This window comes from Tupaia chinensis, unplaced genomic scaffold, assembly GCF_000334495.1.
Source record: "Tupaia chinensis unplaced genomic scaffold, TupChi_1.0 Scaffold000381_1, whole genome shotgun sequence".
Classification (NCBI taxonomy): Eukaryota; Metazoa; Chordata; class Mammalia; order Scandentia; family Tupaiidae; genus Tupaia; species Tupaia belangeri.
Genome location: NW_006159883.1, coordinates 1477863 through 1503592, shown reverse-complemented (window position 1 = coordinate 1503592; position 25730 = coordinate 1477863). Strand labels below are relative to the sequence as shown.

Here is a 25730-nt window from a genome sequence, read left to right as displayed (position 1 = left end):
TTACCTGAGCAACTTTATCTGTATGATGAGACAATCTTTGGTAGAAATGCAGTTCTGCCCCTCACTTTCTCATAATTCGTTAACACCTGCCCAGCATCCAGAGGAACTTGTTGGAGGTTACTATATGCTCTTTGGCCCACTCACTCCCCTTAAAAATCACTTGTTGCTCTCCAAAATGGCCTCTATCCCTATTTCCTTCTCCCCTATGAAAAGGGTATAAAAATTCTACCATTTGGTTTTTTTGTGTGTGTTTTCATACTTTGTGTGACTCCCAGGAGTTTGTAAGCTAATCCATTCATTATGGTATTTCCTCTGTTTTTTCTGTCTATTGTCAGTTTATTTTAGCAGACTTAAAGACTTGAACCTTCAAAGGGGAAAAAAAAGAAATCCTGTTAGCCCCTACACTAGCAAAAGGAGAGAGATGGTACAAAACTCCATTTATTCATTCTTTAAATTACATTTAACATACATTTGCATAGTGATACGTGCCTGTAATTCCAGCTACTCAAGAGGCTGAGTCATGAGAATTGTGAGTTCAAAGCCAACCTGGGCAACATAGCCAGACTCTGTCTCCTAAAAAAAGTACATTTGCACAAGATTAGACCAAACAATTAACTAGCAAAGCCTCTAAGCTAGTAGCTATAAAAATTTAGGTTAAGAAGTTCACAAGAGAAGATTATCAAAAACTCAAACGGCTTCTAGGTATATACCCGAAATAAATTAAAGGAATTCGAACAGATATTATACACCCATATCCATGGCAGCATTATCCCCAATCACTGAAATGTGAAAATAACCCAAGCTTCCATTGATGGGTAGATGGATTCACAAAATGTGGCATATATACCATATACACACTAAGATAGTATTCAGCCTTAAAAAAGAAAGAAATTGTGACACGTTACAGCTTGAATGAATCTTGAAAATATGCTAAATAAAATAAACCAGAAATTGCATGATTTCACTTTTATGAGTTACCTAGAATAATCAAATTCAAAGGGATAGTGTAATAGAGGTTACCAATGGTTATGGGGAATGGAGTTATTGTTTAGTGGGTATGGAGTTTTAGTTTGGGATGATGATAAAGTTCTAAAGAGTTATGGTGATGATGATGGCATAACAATGTGAATATACTGATGTTATAGAATTGTACACTTGAAAATTAAAATAGTGGGCTGGTGAGACCAGCAGATGGCATAATGGTTACGCTGCTGGACTCCTACATGGTCGACTGTGGATCGAGTCCCGAACTTGGAGGCTTGAAACTCAGGCCAGGGGTGTGCGCGTGCATGCCCAAAATCCCAAGGGGAGAATGGAGGAGCAGAGATTGTGGTATGGCCATTCCCCCTCCCCACCAGGGGGATGATTTCTCACTTTCTGTCTCTCTGTCTCTCTGGTGAGTGCAAGTACCCTGTAGCAAGAAAACTCTCCCTAAAAAATAAGTAAATAAATAAATAAAAATAAAAAATAAAATAAAATAAAATAAAAAAGTTGGGTTAGTCCCATGGCCTAGTAGTTAAGGCGGCCAGATCTCACATGGCTGAACATGTGACTAAAATCCCAGCCCTAACAGTTTGGAAAACACACCAGGCTCATCGGAGTATGTGCCCTAAATCCTACAGAATGGAGAAATGAAGGAAAAGAAATTGTGGTGTGACCATACCTCATGGGTGGTGCTTCCTTTCTCTGGTGAGTACACATGCCCTCTGTAAAATATTTAAGAAATTAAAATAGTGGCCAGCAGGTGGTGTGGTGGTTAAGGTGCTGGACTCTCATACGCCGACCATGGTTTGAGTCCCGGACCTGGTGGCTAGCTTTCTCACTTCTCTCTCTCTCTTTGGTCAAATGAAAATAATAATAATAATAATTAATTAAATTGATAATTTTATAAATTAATATGGTAACTTTTATATTATGTATACTTTACTTAATGAAAAAAGATGCAAATACTTGAGACAGCCCTTAAACTAGAGATTATGATACAATTGGTCTAGATAGGGCCCTGGACATTGCACTTTAACACTACAGGCATTGGTGAACAAACATCCATTTCAGTTCTAGGGAAAAAATTGTTCCTCTGAAATAGTCTTTTGTGAGTGAGGAAATAGAGTTTTATTTTTTAATTTTTTTATTTAATTTTTTATTTATTCACTCACTTATTTTTTTTTAAATTTGACCAGAGAGAAACACACACAGAGAGACAGAGAGAGAGAGAGAGAGAGAGAGAAAGTAAACCACCAGGTCTGGGACTTGAACCATAGTCAGCTACATGGGAGTGTCCAGTGCCTTAACCACCATGCCACCTGCTAGTCCCAGGAAATAGAGTTTTATTTAATAGGAGAGTTTTCCAGGGATCACTTAGCTCAGTCCATAGATGATCATAACATTTCTCAGACTACAAAAATTCAAACAGAAGCCTTTATCTGGGGCTCTGCTCACCATCTGAAGACAACCATGTAGGAGTGCCTCTCCCCTTACAATTTTTACATTGCTTATTTTTTTTAATAATAACTACTAAAAGCAGAAGTAGAAAAGGCAGTGTAGACACAGATGACGAACTTTGTGTAGTCGAAGCAGAATGCCTGCATTTTATGGCTCAAGCTTTGTACAATCATTGACTAACTGAGAGCCCTCTACAATGAGTATTTATTAATGTGAGGAGGAAATAGTGCAGCAGGAAACAGAGTGGAATACAGATGAGAATAATGGAGGCTGGAGTCACAGAATCAGTTTAACAAATGGCAACGACAATCTGCAGTAGGAGCAAAATATCTCCTTAGCTGCTCTCCGATAACTTAATACTAGAGATCACAGGGGCTTTTTCTTCCCCGTACTCAACTTGTGCGTTACATAATTTTAACATAAAGCAGATAGACCTCTATGAAACTCTTTATGAATTGAGAATTATAGAACAAATATATGTAACTCTACAGCCACTCTAAATAGTATTGTAATTTAGGGAGAATGACTCCAAGCTCTGATGAAACCAAAAAGGCAGTAACTAAGAAGGAAGAATGACACTTAAAATGCAAATTATGTGGTAATAAAGTGAATTTTAAAAGTTTTTTTTAAATCTAAGAATGTGATATAGGAGTGCTGCAATGGTTAATTCTTCGTGTCAAACATAATTCTGCATGTTATTATGAGAGTGATTTGAATCAGACTAGCATTTAAATTGGTGGACTTTGATGAAGTAGTTTGGATCGCATAACATGACTGGGATTCATCCCACAAGCTAAAGGCCTGACTAGAACAAAAAGAATAGCCTTCCCAAGCCAGAGGGGGGTCTCCAGCACATTGCATTTGGACTTCATCCGTAACCTCAACTCTTCTAGTTCTATGCAGCCTGCTGTTTTACTTTTTGAACTAGATCATAGGCTTTCTTTATTTTATGCAGATTTGTTTTTATTTCACTTTATATTCAGATTACAGCTGAGTATTTCAGGCATTGCATCATGTAACAATCAGACATGACATTCTAGGGAACATATTAAGACACTCCAAGGACATCAGAACTATTGGGAGCAGAGCAGCTGACTCTGCAGTTAACATGTTAAGAATTTCAAGGAGCCATTAAGGGAAAGTAGCTAAGTGGCAGCTGGTGCTCTTCTATTAAATGATTATCCTGGAAAAGAAGCCACAATGAGAAGCACATAGTAATGACAGAGCTAGAGAAATCTCATGCCCAAATCCACCCTTTTTATTTAGCATAGGACTTGGGCTCATATATCAGAAGACAAATTGTTCTTTCAGAATAAGCTACATGACAAGTTTTCTATGTGTAATATTAATACAAATATGATTAGCTTATGTTTAAAAAAATCAAGAACAATTTCATATTTGAAACTATCTCAGTGACTGTAGGAGATGCTTAGCTATTGAAGAGTTTTCTCCTCCACTCTTGTCGTTTCTTGAGAAGTTCTTCTGAGAGATTTTCATGACTGTCTTGACCTCTATGTATTCATGGAAACCATATCCTCCCAATTCTCATCCATTTCCAGACATCTTGAATCCACCAAAGGGACACTGGGCAGATACCACGCCATAGCAATTCACCCAAACTGTCCCCGCCTGGAGAGCAGAGGAGACCGTTACAGCCTTGTTAACATCTTTGGTAAAGATCCCTGCTGACAAGCCATAGAAAGTATTATTTGCTCTTTTGATCACATCATCTAAAGATTTAAACTTCATGATTTGCTGCACTGGACCTAACCTCCTCTTTGGCAATGCACATTTCATTGGTAACATTAGAGAACGCAGTGGGCTGGATAAAGTTGCCTCTACTCCCCCCACGGGCCTCCGTCACATTCCAGCTTCGCCCTTTCTTTCTTCCCTCTTTCAATGAGGTCAAGTATTTTATTATGTTGTTCCTTGTCAATCTGAGGACCTTGATTTACTCTTGGAATCAAAGGATTTCTGAGAACATACTTCTTATCCTGCTCAATACTCCTTCGAACAAACTCACCATAGATTGATTCTTCCATAAAAAACCTAGATGCAGCTGTACAACACTGGCCCTGGTTGAACAATAACCCATGGTATGCAAATTCAACAGCATTGTCCAAGTCAACATCAGCAACACAATGCAAGGGCTCCCCCCACCCCCCTCCCTGAGCTCCAGGGCCACCCGTTTTAGATTGCTTTCCCAGCAGCTCTTTTGATCATTTTGCCAACCTCTGTTGAGCCTGTGAAGGCCACCTTGTCGATGTCCATGTGAGAAGAGATAGCTGCCCCTGCAGTAGGCCCATAACCAGGGACAATATTCACTACTCCAGGAGGAAACCCTGCTTCTTTTATTAAAGATGCCATGTGAAGAGCAGTGAGAGGAGTTTGCTCTGCTGCTTTGATAACCACGGTGTTTCCACAGCTAAGAGCATGCCCTATCTTCCAAATGAGCATAAGCAATGTGAAATTCCAAGGAATGATTTGACCCACATACACCAATAGGTTCATGTCTTGTGTAAGTAAAAAAGTCTCCATCAACTGGTATTATGTGGCCCTGGATCTTGTCAGCCCAGCATACACAATAGCGTAGCGTTTTTTTTGTTTGTTTGTTTGTTTGAGAGGTTTTTGCTATAGGGCATGTGTGCTCGCCAGACAGAGAGAGACAGAGAGACAGAGAGCGAGAAATACAATAGCGCAACGGGTTTTTTTGTTTTGTTTTGTTTTGTTTTTTTGAGAGGTTTTTGCTATAGGGCACGTGTGCTCGCCAGACAGAGAGAGACAGAGAGACAGAGAGCGAGAAATCACCCCCCAGGGGGGATGGCCATGCCTCAATCCCTTCTCCTCCATTCTCCTCTTGGGATCTTGGGCACGTATGCACACGCGCCCAGCGTGAATTTTAAGCCACCGGGTCCGGGGGATGAACCACAGTCAACTACATGGGAGTCAAGCGACATGCCATTACGCTAACTGCTGGTCCCTAGCGCAGCATTTTAATATAGCCTCCTAAAACCAACAGATGTGCACTGGAAAACAGTTTCCCACCATTCATCGATTCCATTGTAACCAGCAGCAGATGATCTCTTTCAATTAAATCGGGCAACATATATAGTATTCATCCCTGCTCCAAAGCATCCATAGTTTGCTATGGAGAGCCATCTGAAAAGCCTGTCTTGCAGCCTTCACTGCTTTGTCAACATCCTCCTTATCTCCTTCCTCGACCTGGCAGAGTTGCTCCTCAGTTGCAGGATTAAAGACAGAAAATTTCTTTCCACTCACCAAATCATGCATTGTTTACGAAGACCTTAGTGTACTGAATCTTCAAATTGCTAAGTAGGACAGGAAAGTCTGGCATGCCTGAGGATGCCATTTCTGGTTCAGCTCCTGAAACACAGATGACAGGTTCAGCAATTTGGTTCTGTTCTAGATCATAGGCTTTCTTGAGCTTCCAGCCTGATGACTGGAATCTTACAGATTTTTCACTTACCAAACTCCGTAGCTGTATGAGCCAGTTCCTTGTAATGGATCTCCTCTCTCTCTCTCCCTTTCTCTCTCTCTCCCTTTCTCTCTCTCTCCCTCTCTCTCTCTCTTTCACACACACACACATACACACAGGATATTGGCTCTGTTTCTCTGGAGAGCTCTGACTCTACAGGTGGTAGATAGGAGATCTGAAAATGTATCTAATAAATTAGGAAAAGTAAAAAGTTTTATTGTGATTTTTAAACAGGCCATGTATTCTTTGCTATTCTTGTCATTAAGAAGTGCAAGTTTATGTTCTTACTTCTTGAATCTTGGTGGGCTTGTGTCTGCATTGACCAGAAATAGTGGAAGTGGCACTATGTGACTTTGGGGGCTATATCATAAAAGTCATGCAGCTATTGCTCTGTTCACTGGACACACACTACTGAAGCCTTGAGAGGCTGGGTAAGAATTAAGAACACCATGAAACTGCCATCCTATGAGCAAGCACAAAGCACAAAGAGGCCCTTCGTGGACTCTCCAATGACAGCCCTGACTGACCCCAGCCTTCAAGTCATTCTGATCCAGATGCCGAGCTTGAGTCTAAAAAGTCACCCTGGCCCCAAAGCCAGGCATGAGACATGCAGCTGATCCTAGCTCCTGGTTATTAGGGTCTCTCCAGTTGAGGCTCCAGACACTGTAAAGAGGGACACGTCTGCTGAGCTCTTTCTAAATTCCTCGTCTGCAAAGTCCATGACTTCAATAAAATGATTAGAAAAGTTTTAGAAACGTTCTTTCTTAAGTTCTTTTCCATGACTTTTTCTCTATTAGGAAACTTTAAGGATATGATTATCACAGAGGAGATAAATTTAATTTCTAATACAAACTTGTGAGTTAGTAGCCAACAACTAACTAGTTAGTTAGTTCCAAATGATATTTTTTGTTTATCTCAACATTTTCTTTTGTTGTACTTATAAAGCACAGAATTTTTTAAATCCTTGTCATTACTACCAAGAAAAGGTAGCTGAACTTGTGTGAATGTTACCTGCATTGGAAAGGACCATCCAAAACAGTTATCTATTTATCTGACTAGGTGGAAGAGATGGGTATAGACTTTTAGTGGGTTATTTTTTTATAAAACCAATGATCTCAGTACTTCAAACTACCAAGAAATATTATTACTATTGTTCAATGCAAAAAATATCATTAAGTGACATTATATACATACTTAGGGGCTCACAAATTCTAAGAAAAAATTACTCTTTAAAAACATACACTAGCTACTATGATCAGGTAAATATTTAATATCTTCAAAGTGTAATTGTATCATAATCATCAATGATTTGGAAGAGTTTCTTGAAACTGAATCAATTCAACCAATTTTATAAAATTTTTGTAGTATTTCTGTTACTCTACTGGATCATGTGTTGACTGTTGAATGTTACTCTGTATAGAATCTGACCTTGTGTATCCTTCAGTTTTGTGAATGCAGCTATATTTGCTCATTTGAAACAATGAGATACCAGTGCTTGGTGTAAAAAAGTACACTTCCAAGAGAAGCCAGAAGAATTACTTCTGCGTCTATAGAGCCTTTATGTTGGACATTAAGGTAAATATTCCCCAAATTATGGGATCTGAATGATTTCATCTTTTTCTAAGGCATTCTAATAGTTTAATTTGTTAAGATTATTTCTGTATTTTTAACTTGGTTGGCAACAAAACAAAGCAAAACAAAACAAAACAAAACAAAACAAAACAAAACAAAACACAAGACTCCCCACAGAATTGGCTTGCTTGCGATCTGGAATATTAAATTCGCTCATTTGGTATTATTTTATAATGTTATCAAATTTATCTCCTGTTGTGATTAAAACGTTTCATAAAAATGGCTGCAACAGATTAGTAAACAAAATAATCCAGGCTACACAAAAGCTTGTTTTGTTTTTACTTAGTTCTGTTTAATACTGTGAAATAAACGCATTTCTCCCTGCATACTCTTCATATAAATAACTTGGTCCTGGGAACTACACCTCCCTTGAGATATCGATAGTATGTGATTCTGTTTCTTGCCTTACACACACTTACGATTTCCAGAAGCAGGAGTTTCTTAGAGAGGGCAGAAGAAAGTTGGATTTTAGTAACAAAATCACATTAACCCCTGTAACATATGTATTCTATGTTGTGAAGAAAATTTTAAAAAGAGAGATAGAAAACACAATTATTGACTTTAATAAGCTAGTAATTTTTTTTAATTTATTAATTCACTTTACACCATCACAACACACAAATGAATTTTCCATCCAAAATACACTGTGCATTGTCTCAATCAAGTACATCCACATATATGTTCTCAGCAAATAATTTTCCAATTCTTACGTCCTCCCTGTAACATATGTATTCTATGTTGTGAAGAAAATTTTAAAAAGAGAGATAGAAAACACAATTATTGACTTTAATAAGCTAGTAATTTAAAAGATTTTTATTAGTAATAATGCAAAAATGTTCTAAGTCTCACGGTCATGAGTAACCTACTTTAATAAACTTATTGGAAGGCATATGTTTTGAAACTTGCCACTCTTGCATTGTTTTCATTTATTTAAAAAAAATTACTTCTCCATTCTCCTCTCGGGATCTTGGGCACACATGCACACGCACCAAGCGTGAGTTTAAGCCACTGGGTCTGGACTTGAACTGTGGTCAACTACATGGGAGTGCAGTGACATAGCCATTACTCTAACTGCTGGTCCCTTGTTTTGTTCTAGTCTTGAAGAAAAATCTTTTAACCACAATTATGTTTGACCAAATATCTGGGCACACTGTGGCTCAGTCAAACTGATGCATAATATTAACTATCGCACCATCTCAGTCCCCAGTCCTGCACTCACTCTTCCCTTTGCCTCATTCTTCTCTGTGACAAATGTTTGAGTTTTAAGAGAACCATTTCCTTAAACTGTATCCTTTCCTATAATAATGATGCCATTGATAGATGGCTTATGATCTGTTTATGAATATAATTAGTAGTCACAGTAGCTACATATCAAGTAACAGATGTACAGTTGTCTTTGTGTGAACATATGCATTAGATGGATGTTCAGACGATTACTGAGGTGACTGTAGGAAAAAGAAGTAAGGGATATTGATGATCACAAAATGCTATTTGTCTAGTGTCTCACAGTTTATACACAATTTTCATATATCTTACCCCTGCAGACCTTGTCATTCTTACAGTGGGTAGTAAAACTATAAAATATGCTTCAGAGAAGATATTATTAATAATATCAATGTAGTGCTAAATGACTGGCCTGCATAGTCTCATTTTCATAACTATTGTTTGTGTATGTCCATTCACTTATTCCACAAATATCTATTGAGTATAGGGGATGGGAGATGAATTGGTGAGAGAAAATAGATGTATGTGTTCTCACATGGGCTACTATAAAAGATTGCCATTAGTTAAATAATTTCACGAAGCAATATGAATTTAGAACTGTGATTGATGTCCTGAAGGAAAAGTACATAGTGGTATGGAAGGAATATTTGACTTAGTTGTTGGAGAAATTACCATTAATTGATATTTCCAAAGAAAGCATTTACCAAAGTATGGGATGGGGGAAGAACTCCACACTTTAAATGAAAGGAACAACTTTTACAGAGTCGTATGGTGGTAGTGATGGTGGAATACTTCTAAGAACTGAAAAAAAGACCAGTGTGTCAAGCTCAATGTAGGTTCTGTCATTTATACTAATCTCATTTTACAGGTGAGAAAAATGAAGGCCAGGTTTCTTGTCGTCACTAGCCTGGTATTACATCCAGGTGATGGCAAAGCCAACCTTGAAAAAGGTTCATTGCTCAGTTTCTGGTCAGTTTTCATTTGAAATAGAGCAGTTTTAGCCTCGTTTCCACAGAAGCTCAAAATGTACTAGCTATGGTGGCCTGCACTGCTCAGATGCTGCACTTTTCAGGCTGTATCCACATGGGAGGACATGGGTTCAATTCCTAGGATGACCCTTTCTTTAAAAAAAGACAAAGGCAATGAAAAGTGACTGGCATGGTGAGGGCACACCTACAGTCCGAACTGGGAAGACCAGGCTAAAGATTACAACATGGTATGAACCTGTATTAACAAATAATGAAAAGGCCCAGCCACAGTGGCATAATGTTAGTGCAACACTGCAATGCTTAGGTCGTATGGAATATTAGGGGTTGACCTGTGCATGGCTCCTTGCTGACTGGGGAGGCTGCGGGCAGGATCACAATATGAGACCCAGGTGATGGTGCCTCTGTGTGTGTGTGTGTCTCTGAAATAAATAAGCTTACCAAAACAAAAAGAGAAAAGGACCCAAGGTAGAAAAAAATAAATGGAATATATCTAGGTAAGAATCATCAGTGCTAAGAAGGAGAAGCAATAGCAGCAGCGGCGGCAGCCTGCAGTTGTTGCTGAAAGACATGAGCTGGGAATTTGAAGTACGACAGCTGAGGCAGGACCTCTGCCCTGCAGCCAGAGAGCTTGAAAAAGGGGGGTAACCAAGATCAAAGCAGTTTTTTTAAAAAGGGGGGACAGTGTATTCTGTTTTAAGATTCTGGTTTAAACTATGGGTTCATCAACCAATCATCCAATCATAGAAGAAGATTTCCTAGTGTTTGAGCAGTCTAATCTTCCACACTTTTTCTCCCTAGTGATCTTTAGGAATGGGATCAATGCAAATCTGAATTAGGTAGCTTCACTTTTATCTTCTCTAGGGAGTAGGACTGAATGGACTCAATGTCTTCTTAAATTCCTAGTGAGTCATAAAGCAGCAGATCTTTTATGCGTGCAGTGAAACACAGAGCTGGGCAGAGTAAAATTGAACTCGAGGGTTCTTTGCCTCCCAGATGGAAGAGAATGTTTTGTACCAAAAACTCCCTTCAGAAGTTACTACACTCTAAAAAAGACCAAACTAGTCAAGAGGAAAAACTAGTGGATGCATAAAGGCCATGAGTAATGCTGATGGTTAAAGAGAAAAGAGTAAAGCTCATGGAATTCATATATAGTATTTGGAACTTCATTTTAGGTTTTTATTTGATGAATGTGCCCAGCAGACATGAACCCCAGCTCACGCTTATAGATGGATAAAACTAAGAAGACAGGCTTTGCCCTAGAAAAAAGCCTTTAAAGCAAATGCTCAGGACACTTTTGTTAAAAGAATGTTCAATGAATAAACTGAGGGGTTGCTGACTGAAGGCTGAGCTCAGAACACCGGAATAGCAGTGTGTGCCCAATATAGAACACAACTGGGTATTCAAGGGGCACAGTCTAGGGAAGGTTGTGCAAAGGAGTCCTTGTGTCCTAGATGTTAGATTTATTAGTTCTATAAAGACACTAGTCCCCATTTCCTAGGTTCTTAGGGGTTTAGGAAACAGGAAGAACTAATAAGAGGGATAAAAGGGCTAAAAAAGTGTTGTTTAAAATATACATCCCCAGACATAAATATAGGTATTTAATTCAAAGGAAGTGATAAGTCTTAGAAGAAAACAACAACAACAACAAACAAACAAAGTTTAAAATATACATCCCCAGACATAAATATAGGTATTTAATTCAAAGGAAATGATAAGTCTTAGAAGAAAATAACAACAACAACAAACAAACAAAAAAACCACAAAAGCAACAACAATGACAATTCTCTGGAGAATGGAAGTTGAAATGGACAGAAAGAGACTTAAGATTCCATTTCAGAATTTCTCTGCCTGGTTTAAATTTAAAAATTCGTATGCATATAACACTTTAATTAGAAAACACTAATACTAAATTTTAAAATAGCATGGAGACATCCTAATCAATAAGTAAATGCTTAAATGAGATATAATATATTCATCAAGTTGAATATAGAGTTTAGCAGGAAAATATATGGTAACTGTAAAGATTCTGACATCATGGAAGAATAGCCATGGCACAATGTGAAGTGACAGAAGCAATTTGTAATACAACACAGTTGGACTGCCCCACTTATATAAAAAGTGTGTGTTTACATATACATTATATATCAAATACATGTCTGTAGACACAAGAAAGAAATATATAGTGATATATCCCAAATGATTTGGAAGAGAAGGGAAGAATTTTATTTTTTATGTTCTATCTCTCTCTTTTAACAAAAAGCAATATATAGTATCGTTTTTTACTTTTTTTCTTTTTTAATTTGCTATAAGGCACATGAAAGGAGTAAGGGGAGACAGCACCTCCTCTTCCCCCACTCCCGGAGAGATGACCATGCCACAATCCCTTTTTGTCCTTTCTCCTCTCAGGTTTTTGTGGTCACATGCAACCGTGCCTATTGTGTTTTTCAAGTCGCCAAGTCCAGAACATAAATGTTCAGTTGGCCATGTGGTAACCTTAGCTACCATGTAACCTTAGTTACCATGCCACCACCTGGCCCAATTTTGACTTTTTTAAAAAATCAAAATATATATTAAAAAATTATTGGGACCAGCAGTTAGCATAATGGCTAAGTCACTGAACTCCCATGTAATCAACCGCAGTTCGAGTCCCAGATCTGGTGGCTTAAACTCATGCTGGGCATGTGTGCATGCATGCCCAAGATCCCAAGAGGAGAATGGAGGAGAAGGGATTGCGGTGTGGCCATCCCCCCTGGGGGGGTGGTGATTTCTCGCTTTCTATCTCTGTCTCTCTCTGTCTTTCTGGTGAGCACATGTGCCCTATAGCAAAAACCTCTCCCCACTCCCCCCAAAATTATGATAAAACAAGTGTGCTTGCATGAGAGAGAGAGAGAGAGAGACTCTCCACAGGCCTCAGTCATACCATGAACCGCTTCGCCAGTCCTCCAACCCTCTAGAGTCCTCAGATATACACATGTGCCTGATATGTTTCTAGGTCAACCAGGTTGGGGACTCAAATCATCGTTGGTGAGTGACATCCAGCTCTGTAGTCCAGCACACTACCAACTGTGCCACAGAAGCTGGGCCAGCAGCTAATGATTGCATTAATTAGATGTAGTGATTGTTTTAAATGTGAGTTTGCATTATGGCACTGCCTCTTACCACCTGTGTAATATGGAGGAAATCATCCATGCCACCCCTGTGCACCTCAGTTTCCCCATCTTTACACAAAAGAACTCCCGCCAACCACCCAGTGATATGTGCAGGTGAAATGGGCTAATGTACATATCCTAGCAGCAGGTAGGGAGTCTCTACAAATTACACCCTTTCCTCCTTCTCCTCTCAGAGTAAGAAATGGCAATCTGGGTGACTCAGGAAGAGGGCTGAGGGGAGGGTAGAAAGTGGAGCATGGAGGGTAGAGGGTGGAAGAGTGACTCAGACGGTGTTTAAAAACAGCCCTTAGATACCCAAGCACAAAGCCATCTCCAGCTCCAAGATAACACCCTCTCCTTTCCTACACTTTTCTTGCTTATCCCACCCTGTCCTCTTTCTTAGGCTCCCCTCTGTATTTATTTTAACCCACGGTTGTCTGTATCAAATGTATGAAGGTGATTAAAATACTCCAAGATAGAAATGGTCCCTCTTTCATGCCCCTGAGCCATTACCCTGGTTTAGGTGAGTGCCTGACTAAGGAAGATCCTGGAGAGGATGGACCTTATTTCGCAATGCTTTCCTCCAGTGCCCAAGACAGTGCTTGGCATGTGGTAGATAGTAATCTATAATAAAGGACTCTAGGAAAATCTTTCTTGGTCCTTTCCTAAACTATCCCTTTTTAAAAGTTTCTTTATTCAGAATGAGAGACAGAGTCAGAGAGAAACAGAAACGGAGAGACAGGCAGCTCCCATTCTTCAAGCGATCTACCCAATTTCAGTCAGCCATGGGTCATCAGCACATGTGCATCCACTGTCATCAGGGAGGTCTCTAGATGTGAGCCCAGAACGTTCCTATGTAGGTCAGTCTTGCAGAGCGTTGCATTACTGCTGGGCTGTGGTCTAGTCCCCTTTTCTATAGTATTCTTTTTTGCTCCAATGCCAGGATCAAAGCTAATTGTGACAAAATGCACTTTTAAGGAAGCAGTACATGTAAAACATCTGAGTTATATTTGCTTATTGATACAAGTACACCTCTAATTGGTCAAAGTTCAGACTTGAGAATTAGCTTAGTGATGTGGGAAAAGGAAAACAGGATACTTACAGTCAATGAATTTTTCTCCAAGTACTGCAACTTTAAGTCAAACTAGTCTCAGGACTCCAGAATGCTGGGTTTTGGTCATTGTTCTGAGTGTTCTTTATTAGTCTTACCTCAATGGAAAAGAGACTGAAATGACAGTATTTGGTTGGGATCCAGCAACCTCAACAACCAGAACTGAGACCTACCTCCATTGTGTATCTGCTCTTTTCCCCAGTTGTCCATGGAAAATGGAAGAACACAGAGGAAAACCAGGCAGTTTCATGCATTCTATCACTATGAGGATTTCATCCCTGTCCTCAATTCAGATTCCAGTTGAACTAGACTTTGAACCACATGGATGACGCTTTATGCCAACGGTAGACCAAGACCTCAGAAGGAATGTGTCATGGGAAGCTGGCAGGTAACTTCTTCCTGAAACAGCTTCAAATTCTCTGTGCTCTGGATTTCACCAACCCCATGATGAGAAAAGTGTATCTCCAACACACCCACAGCCCTTCCTTTACAACCCAGCAGGCTTAGCTTTCCTCCTCTTTGGAGCTACAGCAGGGGGAGGCAGGGTGGAGAGAATGGTGAGGAACAACTGGAGGCCCTCACACACTTGACAGTGAGATCTCATGGACCTAGGCTTTGGTTGCTAGGAAAGTGGGGAGCAAGGGAAGGCTGAACTCCTGGTTTTTAAATGGGGAGACCTTCAGAAAATCTCAGAACAAGATCCCACTGTCTCTAATTTTTCTTCTCTACAGCTGACTCTGGAATTGCTTGGTTTGGCATTGTTGACATGATAATAATTATAGTCATTTTCATTAATTGCTCCCTCTTTGAACCTAATTGCCATGGAGTACAATAAGAGTTATGCACATCACTCAATGTGCCATATTAACATCAGATTTCATTCCACTAGAACACTAGATTTGGCTCACTTTTACATATTATTGCTCACTTGACTTAATTACATACATACTTTTCAAAAAGGAAAAAAAAAAAAAAAACATTCAGTAAACTAAACCAGGATAGCCAGAAGGGGAACCACTTGAGGAACTGGGACCCAGAACTGGAGTTGTCCTTTTCTTGTCTCTGTGCAGTCTCTTCATTATTTTCTCTTCCTCTTGATCGTTTTTTTCCTGTTTCTTTATGCACATGGCAGAAGATGCTCTTCTCCAGGATAGCCAGAAGGGGAACCACTTGAGGAACTGGGACCCAGAACTGGAGTTGTCCTTTTCTTGTCTCTGTGCAGTCTCTTCATTATTTTCTCTTCCTCTTGATCGTTTTTTCCTGTTTCTTTATGCACATGGCAGAAGATGCTCTTCTGAAGGGGGCTCCTGAGTTTACATGACCTTTCTACAGGGAACCAGCCTAGACCGAAGTCTCTTCTAGGTCTCATTCCAAATTTCCAGAAGAAATAATCTGGCTAACCCAGCTTGATTGACCAAGCAGCTGTCGACAGGTGCTAGGGCAAAGTCATTCAAGAGGAGTTTCCGGGCTCCCAGAGTGTGGGTGGTGGGTGGGGTGGAGGGGAGGAGCTCTCCACTTCTTGAAACCTTTCTGTCAAGTAAGGATAATGCACAGAACCTGTCTCATAAGGTAGGGGTGAGTGCTGGAAGAGACAATAGGCACGGAATACTTTGTGCAGTCCTGGCACATAGCACTGAATATAATATTTATCATTATTACTGACATCTTTGTCTCTTTTTTTGCTTTTCATTTTATGTTTTGTTTTATTCTGAGGATGGGTATGCCTTTGAAATCCATAAAATTCAAATAAATATATCAGAGTAATCTAAAAATTTTAGGGGAGTCATCGCATAACATTTTCTTACCTTTCCCTCCCAGAACTCTGAACATCAGTTTAGACATTTTCACACATCGGATCCAATTTGTGGAGCGCTTTGAAACCTGGAGTGTAATATTTCACCTATCCAGGAGGGGGCAGGCTTCCCAAACGTAAACGCTCTGTGCTGCTGAGACCGTGCTCCATGTGAGAAACAGGTGATTCCAGCGAAAGCTGACGACAGTCTAGATAGAACTGTTGGCTTTGAGAAATTCGGCATAACTTTCCAGAAACGTAAGAAATAAAAAGCAGGAAAACATTTCCAGGGATAGAATTCCCGGCTCTGTGACCACAGCCATTCATCTTCACCTGCCAGGCTGCTACAAGTTTGTGAAATAAGCAAAAGTAATTTCCTGGTTACTCAAGATGACTTTGCGTCTGGCCCTCTGTACCCTTCCTCCCACACCCTCCTGTTTCCTCTTTGACCCACACTCCAATGAAAGTCTGTCTTCAGGGAAAATAACTGTTTCATATACATACACATATATATGATATATACGCGCATATATATTTAAATGGAAATACAATTAAGATGTTTAAGGTACTAAAACGGACTTTGATTTTTCAGATGGCCTACTGGAGTATTAATGGCTTAAAGCAAGGACTTTAAAGATAGACAGGCCTTGGGACCAGCTGTTGGTGTAATGGCTATGTCACTGGACTCCCATGTAGTCGACTGTGGTTCGAATCCTGGACCCGGTGGCTTAAACTCACGCTGGGCGCGTGTGCGTGTGTGCCCAAGATCCCGAGAGGAGAATGGAGGAGGAGGGATTGTGGCGTGGCCATCTCCCCCTTGGGGGTGATTTCTCACTTTCCATCTCTCTCTGTCTTTTCAGCGAGTGCACGTGCCCTATAGCAAAAACCTCTGGGAAAAAAAAAAAAAAAAAAACAGGGAAATGGAGGAGGGGTGACCATCCCCCCTAGAGGGTGATTTCTCGCTTTCTATCTCTAGTGTCTCTCTCAGTCTGTCTGGCGAGCACACGCGCCCTATAGTGAAAAACCTCTCAAGAAAAAAAAAAAAGCATGATACATTTTCAGTGCATAGTGTCTGGTACATAACATGCATGCAATGGCAGTAGCATTATAACCACATTTTTATTACAGTGATATTATATTAAGTCTGGGTTTATCTTACTTTATTATTATATTTTTATCATGGTCTCATTTTATCCCACATGTTAGATTCTGATGTATTACCTTTAGGTCTGATCTGGAGAAAGAGGGCACATTTTAAATGAGACACCTATTAAAGAGAACACAGAAGAAAATGACCAGGATGGTGAAGTTTCTGGAAACTATTAAATGAATATTGATTCAAAGAATTGGGGCCCTTGAAACTGGAGAGTATAAGATTTGTGAAGGGGAACAGCAGGTGGTGTAGTGGTTACATTACTGGATTTCTTTTTTTTTTGGAGAGGTTTTCACTATAGGGCGTGTGCGCTCACCAGACAGACAGAAAGAGATAGAGAGACAGAAAGCGGGAAATCACCCCCCAGGGGGATGGTCACGCTACAATCCCTTCTCCTCTTGGGATCTTGGGCATGCACGCACATGTGCCCGGCATGAGTTTTAAGCCACCGGGTCCGAGACGCGAACCACAGTTGAGTATGTGGGAGTCCAGTGACATAGCCATTATGCTAACTGCTGGTTCCCCTGGATTTCCAAATAGCAAACTGTGGTTTGAGTCCCGGACCTGGTGACTTGGTTTACGAGGCACATGTGCATTCATGTCCAAAATCCCAAGAAGAGAATGAAGGAGAAGGGATTGAAGTATGGCCATCCCCCCTGGGTGGTGATTTCTCGGTTTCTGTCTCTTTGTCTCTCTCTATTTCTCCAGTGAATAGACATGCCCTACAGCAAAAATCTCTCTTAAAAAGAAAAAAAAGATTTGTGGGAACATAAGAGCTGTCTTCAAATATCTGACTGACTGGAGAGAGTTCTGACAGGTCAGGAACCAAATCCTCCAGAACCTGTTGAGTTTGCATCGTTTCTGTTCCTGGCACAAGGGGAACTGCTGCCCCCACCTTGGCTTGTGTTTCTCAGCTCACAGATTCTTAGGAGCAATGTAATGACTAACACGTGTTTATAAATTCTCAAAAGAAGCTTTGCCCCCAAAGTCTAGCCCAATACCAAAAAGTATCCTATTGTTCCCCTGAACCAATAGGTAGATTTTTCCTGACTCACCCTTTCACCAAAAATGTAGAATTAACTGAAAAACATAATAATAACCAGAGGGAGCACAGAATATAAGAAGCAGTTCTGGTTAATGAAGGCCAACATATATTATCAAGAGCCTTTTCATCTCTAGCCTTGGTCATGCACATATGACACTGTTCTAATGTGCCGATAATTACTAATGACATTGGAAAACTCTCAGTATCTATTAAAGTGAATGCAACATGGAGTTTACTCATTGTAGGGAATAAAGAGGTTTGTTTAAAACCTTGCCACTTCCAAAGCAGCTGTGTGATAAAGATGTGAATTCCAAAATCTCAGTTCATTTCCTTCCAGTGGGAAGTTATTAGAGACAGAAAATTGATAAAAGATTTTGGTATCCGAGAGTTTAAATGTCTAAACGGTGTACAAACAACTTTCACAAAAGTAATAAGCACAGCTCTATCACAATTAGTTTATCTGAAAGTCGAACTAAAAGATTAAAACACCAATTACCCCCTCTAATGACCAGATGTTTCAATAACGAGGAGGAGGGATAACCTGGATGAAAGTAGCTGGATTTAGATGCTACACACTCACCCAGCGCTGGAGCTTTCATGCATGCAGCCTTGCCCACTCAGCACACTGCCAAGTCTGGCTTCTTACTTCTCTGACCCTGAGGAAAATTGTAAAGTTTGTCATCAAAACTTCTGTATTCCTGGATTCATCCTATTCTTAATGGAATCTGTTCATTCCCATTCAGACACTTCCCAGCTCTCAAAAAAGACAAGAAAGCTAATTTCCACTCATGTATGAGACTGGTAATAATTTAAAAGGATCTCTTTATTTTCCTAAGAGAGTTGCAATTTAAAAAGAATCAAAATAATTCTTAGCTAAATACAGAGCAGAACAGTGTTGTGTGCTACCTTTTAGATAAGGAAATAAATAATTGTATCCGCTTATGTTTTTTAAATAATGAGACATAAGATCTAATTCAGACAGTTACTGCTTCCATAAATGGGGAGGGGGGTAGCATGGGAAGCACAGGTAGGAAGGCCATCCTTGGCTGAATGTACTTTGTTTTGTGGTTTTTACTTACTACAGAGGTGTGCACTAATACCAAATTAACAGTTAGCAAGATCTTTTTTTTCTTTTTTAAGAATTAGTTATCTGAATTTTTTACCATTATTATTATTTTTAATTTGCTACAGGGCATGTGCACTCACCAGAGAGACAGAAAAAGAGAGGGGAAGTAAGAAAACAAGCTGCCAGATCTGGTATTCGAACCATGGTCAGCCATGTGGAGTCCAGCACTTTAACCAGTACACCACCCGCTGGCCCAAGAGCTAATTTTTAATTTTCCAGAAATTACATTAAAAACAAAGATAATAAATTGCCAAATACTTGTCATATTAATGATTTTTACTACATTTTATTATTATTATTACTACTTATGGTATTATATCAATATGATAGAAAATTTTTTTAATGATATACTAATGTGCATCTTCCAAAGCTTGCATTCAGTGACACAACATCGATAGCTTGAAATCAGCTATGGTGCAAATATTTACACCATAGAATTTGGCAATGGTCCAGCTACAGTGATGCATGCTGCTAAGATGCTGTGCTCAAGTTGGGACCACACAGGAAGGATTTGGTTCCTGGTCCAACATGAAGGCTGGGCACGGTGGCATAGTTTTGTAATTCCAGCAACTTAAGGAGGCTGAATGAAACAGGAGAATCACAACTTTAAGGCTGACCTGGGAAACATATTAAGACCCTGCTTTTAAAAAAATCAGGCATGACTATAAACTATAGTCCCAGCTGGGAGGCTGAAGCAGGAGGATTGTGGTATGGTGAGACTCTGTCCTGAAAAGAAGGAAAGGGACCAGCAGTTAGCGTAATGGCTATGTTGCTGGCCTCCCACATAGTCAACCGTGGTTCGCGTCTCAGACCCGGTGGCTTAAAACTCACTCCGGGTGCGTGTGTGTGTGCGTGTGTGCCCAAGATCCCAAGAGGAGAATGGAGGAGAAGGGATTGTGGTGTGGCTATCCCCCCTGGGGGGTGATTTCTTGCTTTCTGTCTCTCTGTCTCTCTCTGTCTGTCTGGCGAGCGCACACGCCCTATAGCGAAAACCTCTCCAAAAAAAAAGGAAAGAAGAGATAAAGGATAGAAGAAGGAAGGAAGAGGAAAAGAGAGAATAAGAGAGAAAGAAAGGAAAAAAGAAAGAAAGAAAGAGAGGAAAGAAGAAAGAAAAATAAGTTGGCAAAAGCAGGACTTCTAGTCTCAGAGAGCTAACTATTTAGTATTTGCAAGCATAATGCTACCTTGGAACCATGTTAATATTTTATATAGTTTAAAAGTTGTTAATATTTTATACAATTTAAAAGTAGAGTTTAAAAAGAGCAATCACTAAGAACAGTCCATGGCCTAGTAGTTAAGGGATCTGGATCTCATACGGCCAACAGCACAGTTTGAGTCTCAGACTCGGCAGCTTTAGAAACATGCCAGTCACGTGGGCGTGCTCGCCTCAAATCCCAACAGGATGGAGAAATGGAGGAGCCGAGATAGTGGGGTGACTGCACCTTATTGAGGCGTGCTCTCTCCTCTCCCTCTTTCTGACTCTGTTTTTCTCTGCCAAGTGAACATGCCCTTTGGCAAATTAAAAATAAAAGACAAATCACTAAAATAAAAAGCAAACAGTGTACATACTCACATACTCATGCCTGTGTGTATATGTTTGCAAATAGTTTTCTTATTAGAAACCAAGGTTTTTTCAGTGTAAAAGACATAAAATATAAAACCAAAAATATTAAGTAAGACTATATAGTCTTAAATTTAAATCATAATGATTTCTTTATTGTTTCTACAGATACTTATTGTCAAGATCTCCACTGAAAGAGCTTAGAAATAATGACAACCCAGGAAAAGCAAGCAACCCTAATATCCAGATTATAGTCTCTAAATACTGCTTCCTACTGAAAAAGGATGAATACTACATAGATGAATAGTTCATCCCATATTTGGGTCAGAAAATCTCTAAGATGAACATGGGATATTATATTTTTTCAGAAAGCAAGGAAGCTATCAAAGACTACTGAGGTCATGTCAAAAAGGAATAGAAATCAGTTTGGAAGAGCTCCCTTTGGCCAATACATTAAAGTCCATAAGCTTACAACGATAACTTAATTATAATTTTATGAAGAAACGGATTGGTTGCCTTTAGGGACTGCAAATAAATGAGCTAATTATTTTAAAATATGGAAAACAGGGAGAGAGCACATTTATTCTGCCTTTTCTTTATGAACTGTACTAATGGATAACAAACTAGATGATGCAGGAAAGATCTTTCTAAAACATTCTACCTAACAAATGCAGGTATAGTAAAACAGTTTTCACTCCATTTAGAAAGTGTGTGTGCGTGCCCAAGTTCCTGAGAGGAGAATGGAGGAGAAGGGATTGCTGTGTGGCCATCCTCCCCGGGAAATGATTTCTTGCTTTCTGTCTTTCTGTCTCTCTCTGTCTCTCTGGCAAAACACCGTATAGCAAAATCTCTCTCAAAATGAATAAATAAGTAAAATTATAGTAATTATAGTAATATCAGACAAAATAAATTTCTAGACATAGGAAAGGTAATTTCTTAATAAAATATTGGTCAATTAATCAGGAGATCATAACAATCTTAAAATATTTATGCAGAAATAACAGAGCTCCAAGTTGTAGGAAACAAAAACTGAGAGTACTGAAAGGAGAAACAGATAAAAGAACAATCCACAATCTAACCAGAAATTTCAACTGACAGGAAATAATATGGAAGACTTGAACAACATGGTCAACCAACTTGACCTGTTCACATTTATAGAACATTCCACTCACCAAGAATAAAATATATCAAGTGCCCGGAGAGTATCTCCTAAAATAGACTGTATTTCAGACCACAAAATTACTTTCAATACATATAAAAGTTTCAAGTCATACAAAATATGTTCGCTAATCTTAATGGAATTAAAGTAGAAACCAATAACAGAAAGACATCTAGAAAATATCCAAAATACTCAAATATTTGGAAACCTTTAAATAACTGAGTCAAAAAAGAAATCAAAAGAGAAATCAGAAAACTTTTTGAATGAATAGAAATTAAAATACAACTTAGCAAAATTTGTGAGATGCCACGAAAGCAGTACACAGTGATACATTTATGACATTAAAACCTACATTATCAAAAGAAAGATTTCAAATAAATGACGTTTGCTCCTAACTTCAGAAACTGCTAGAAGACTAAATGAAATCCAAAGTAATCAAAAGAAAGAAAATAAAATCTTAGATGAAATCAATGAAATAGACAAGTAATAGAGAAAAATAAATGAAAACGGAATTTAATTCTACAAGATTAACAGGATCTCACCTGCCACAGTAGTAAGCCCTTGGCCTCACCTCGGCCCCAGTGCTGGTTCCCTTCTCCTCTCCTCCCCGAGCGCCTTGCCCACGACCCTGCTATCCCCACTCCTTTGTCAATGGTAAAGGGCAGGGGCACATCATTAATCCTTCCCACCCAGGTGACCTCTCAGGGAACCCCCACAAAAGGTGCCTGTTGACTGAGGAACATGGCGAAAATGGAGGTGATCCTGAGTCTCAAACCCCAGCCGAAACTCAAATTCTGAGGTCCCTTCACTGATGCGGTCACCACCAACCCAATCTTGGCAACCGGACAGATGGAAACGTGTGCTTTAAAGTGAAGACCATGGCACCAGTAGGCACAACAGCAGGATCATCATCGTGAGGCCTCAGTTTCTGTGTCTGTGACATTACAGCCTCTAAATCATGATCCCAAGGAGAAAAGTAAACCCTGTTTGCTCCAACAACACTACTTATAAGAAAGCAGTGTGGAAGGAGGCCAAACCGGAAGACCTCATGGACTCAAAACTTAGATGAGTGGTTGAATCACCTGCAGCAAATGATAAAACACATGACGTAGAAGTAAATAAACGTATATCTACAACTTCAGCAAAGACAGACGCACCAATAGTATCTGAATCTCTGAATTTAACTTTGGATCATCCCAAAGTGAAGACGGAGATGGAAGATAATTGACTGGTTAAACAAAGCTACCTCCAGGAAGAAGTTCAGAAGCTATGGAGGACAAGCAGTTTAAGGAGGAAGAGGGACTTTGGTGGGGGAGACTTACAGAGCAATAGCCTCATCTCTTTCGGGAGTAAGGAAGGTGTCAGCAAGCTTACTTGCTCTGGTGGTTTTGTTCATCATTGTTGTCATTACAGGGAGCATGGCCTTATAGAAGCTGCATGGAAAGGATGGTAAATTGGACTGATGGACCCACCATATCATAGGATTTAAATCTACCATAACCTCATGTAAAAAGAAATTAATGTCTAATTACATCTCATAAGTCTTGCCTTTACCCCTTCCCCCCCCACACACACAAATATACACACATCCGCAAATACATAATAATGTAACTATTTATTTGTTTTGTTTTGTTTTAGGTTTTTGCCATACATCATGTGTGCTCACCAGGGAGAGACAGACACAGAAAGAGGGAAAGTGAGAAATCAACTCCCCCCCCCACCCCCGGGAAGATGACCACACTGCAATCTTTTCTCTTCCATTCTCTTCTCAGGACTTGAGGCATGCACACGCATGACCTGAGCATGATTTTCAAGCCATTGGGTCCAGGATCCAAACCATGAATGGCCCAATATAACAATCTTTTAGAAAGCTAAAAATGTTGAGTAAGTAATTAGAGGGGAAGAATTATCTCTATTAATGACATGGGAAATGTGATTATTGCCTCAAGTGTGTGTCGAGTCATAAATATAATTTAGAGATTGGTAGGCACTGGTACGTGTTGCTGGATTACCTCTCTTGAAACAGGACACTCTTCCTCTTTATTTATAATAATAGAAATGTGTTAAAAATGTAATAAACTTTAACAGAATCTGAATTACGACTTGCCAATTCAGGGTATTCATACGATCTCCCTCAGACAATCATGAATGACACAAATAGAGTCATTAATCTTGAAGAAGTGAAAGTCTCGTACCCAGGCATCAAATCGAGGCTTCTGTGCAGATCACCTAGATATCAGAATAAAATCATCTTATTCTTATGTCAGGACACAAACTGCGGTCGACTACATGGAAGTCCAGTGACATAGCTATTATGCTAACTGCTGGTCCCTCAACTATTATTTTTGAGAGTTTTGTTGTTGTTGTTATTATTTTTATTTTTATTTTTTGCAGCAGGGCACATACATTTGCTGGAGAGACAGACAGAGATAGAGAGATAGCAAGACTCTTGGGATTAGTGATGATGCCATGCTGCAATTCCTTCTCCATTCTCCTCTTGGGATTTTGGGCATGCACGCACATGCTCCTAGCATGAGTTTCAAGCGCCTGGTCCAGGACTCAAACCATAGTCGGCCATGTGGGAGTCCAGCCCCCAAATTCTACATTTGATTAAAATTTCCCCTTTCAAAGTGACTGAAGGACAGGAAAAGTAAATTGAACCAGAATATGAACAGAACTATGGAACTGTGGAGAATGACTCCTCGTGGAAGCTATAAGTGGATTTGAAAGGGCAAGTACAGAATAACCCAGTTTTTGTACAGCCTTCTTCATCCTTCTGCCCAGCTTTTCATCACTACAAAGCCACAGTTCCATAGTTCTGTTCGTGTCCTGGACCCGGTAGCTTAAAACTCACGCCAGGCGCATGTGCGTGCATGCCCAAGATCCCGAGAGGAGACTGGAGGAGAAGGGATTGTGGTGTGGCCATCCTCTCTGGGGGGTGATTTCTCACTTTCTGTCTCTCTGTCTGTCTGTCTGGTGAGCGCACGCGCTCTATAGCAAAAACCTCCCCCCATAAAACAAATAATAATAGTTGAAAAAATAGAGAAAATGTAGAAGTTTAAAATAGTGGAGGTATGTGGTACTAAAATAGTGAATTCTAACTTTTTTTCTCAGAAAGCTTAGGAAATCATTTTAGCTATTAGGTTAGTGGTAGAAATTGCATCTTCAACAATTTTTAGCTTTTATTTTTAACTTTATAAATAGTTTATTTCTTCCATGAAATAAGAGACAGAGAGACAGCAAACCCAACAAGATCTTGACACTATGATCTAAGTCCCGCCTCAGCCAATCCCAAGTCACGGATGCTGAGCCAGCTGGCTATACTCAGGAGGCCTCTGGTCATGAACTGAGAACCTTTCCATGTAGATCAGCCTCACAGAACAGGGTATTTGAGCACTGCACCATTGTCAGGTTCCTTTTTCTCATTTTTTTTATTTTTCAGACTCACAAAAAGTTTTGGGGCATGCTGACCCCAATCCAAGTCATCTTCTCACCCTGTACCTAGATTTATGACTTTATGGATAAAGGACAAAGTCAGTTTGCTTTTCCTGTTTTCAAACCACAGCTGCCAAGTTGGGGGAAGTCAAAGAAACTAGTGCTTAAACATTCTAAACCTCCTTCCCAAATGTTCTTTCCTACTTCACCTCCTATCTTCCTTTCCTTTTTCCACTTAGTATAAGAAAACGTTTTTTTTCTTTTTCTCTTCCCATTTCTTTTTATTATTCGATGACTTATGTCTCAAGTCTATGACTCAACCACTCTTGAGGTGTGCCACAGTAATTATAACCAATGGAGCTAGAGTTCTCAAGTTTACAAATATATTGCTTAACAAATGCATTCGAGTGGATTCA

General features: G+C 39.6%; 2 pseudogenes; one reads left to right on the top strand and one right to left on the bottom strand.

The window, feature by feature from the left end:
* Positions 1-3944: 3944 nt before the first annotated feature.
* Positions 3945-14077, bottom strand: LOC102495314 (retinal dehydrogenase 1-like; annotated as a pseudogene).
* Positions 14078-22358: 8281 nt separating this feature from the next.
* Positions 22359-23352, top strand: LOC114008744 (vesicle-associated membrane protein-associated protein B/C-like; annotated as a pseudogene).
* The last annotated feature ends 2378 nt before the right edge of the window (positions 23353-25730 follow it).